Consider the following 1,555-nt stretch of genomic DNA (forward strand, 5'->3'; position numbering starts at 1 on the left):
TGTGTGTATGTGTGTGTATGTGTGTGTATGTGTGTGTATGTGTGTGTATGTGTGTGTATGTGTGTGTGTGTGTATCAATGTGTGTGTGTGTATCAATGTGTGTGTGTGTGTGTGTGTGTGTGTGTGTGTGTGTTGGTGTGAGTGTGTGCATAAGGGAGCAGTGTGATATTGAAAGTGAGATTAGTTGTTAAGATGGAGGATCAACTTTAGTAGACCGACTGTGTTGGTGGAAGAAGTCGAGACTACGGAATAGCAAAGCTGATATCAAACGACATAACAAATGCTCAGTTAAACAAGAACGGTTGGATGTATGAATAGTTGTATATAATACATAATAAATGGAACGGTCGATATAGTGTGAAAACAATGTTGAGTTTGAGAGAGAGAGAGAGAGAGAGAGAGAGAGAGAGAGAGAGAGAGAGAGAGAGAGGCAGAACTTTAAACTTTTAAAACACTTGTTTGTGCAAAAAACATCGTTCATAACAGCTTTATGAGAGGCTCACAGTCGAAAACTCCGTATCTCGAACTCAGTGCAAAAACATAGACATTAATTTTAAAAGAGCAGTGGCAGATGGACAATCTATTATAGAAAGGCAACAAGCTAGAAGCGGCGTGGACCTATACATGAATACTATTACGAATGTCGCAGGAGTCTCAGCTTGAGCGTGTGGTCGCGTGGTATGTGTGTCCGAGTATTTAAGTAGATACACAAATAAATAAATGATAAAAATACAAACATTTTATAGATCCCTGCGGGTAAATTTGGGTTACAAAGGCAAACATACATACGTAAATACATAATTAGAAATGCATACACGCATAAATACACAGATAAATGCATATATAAATAGACAATATTACACCAATACAGAACAATTTCACAAACACACAATTGCTGGTCGCTACTGTGTAACACTCTATTTTTAGCTAGGGTAGTTGTATCTTGCTCAAGGACACACCCCAGTGACCACCTGTGTAAATCCAGTGTCACAGACACTTGCTTGACCTTACATTTTAGCCTGAGATTACTTTAAACTAAGCCACTGGAACACCCAACACACACACAATTCTACAGAGTACCACTTGAACCAGAAGCCGTCAATTATAATTAATACGCTTTGATAATTCCTGTTTGCTTTTTTCCATGCAACTTTGAACTTCGATCCTATACTGAATAGCAGACACGTACATCTTTTTAAGAAAAAGTGAAACGGAAGCAATGACCGAATTTTGGAGAATTTTATAAGGATACATATCGATCGGAACGTACAATATAAAAAGTTCAGTTCAAATCATGAAAATCCGGCTCCGTCATATTCTTAGGAATATTGAATGCTATCTTTGTTTAAATTTTGAGGACGCAAAAGTGTCATTTCTTCTAAAAAGTGATGCAAAGGTTTACACCATCAGAATTTTATAACATATCGATGACCGTATGCAGACGGGTATGATATGGTCTGACTGAACCCCCCTCCCCCCCGAGAAACACAGAGAAAGAGGCAGACAGACAGACAGACAGACAGACAGACAGACAGACAGACAGACAGACAGACAG

Source organism: Aplysia californica, unplaced genomic scaffold, assembly GCF_000002075.1.
Source record: "Aplysia californica isolate F4 #8 unplaced genomic scaffold, AplCal3.0 scaffold00755, whole genome shotgun sequence".
NCBI lineage: Eukaryota > Metazoa > Mollusca > Gastropoda > Aplysiida > Aplysiidae > Aplysia > Aplysia californica.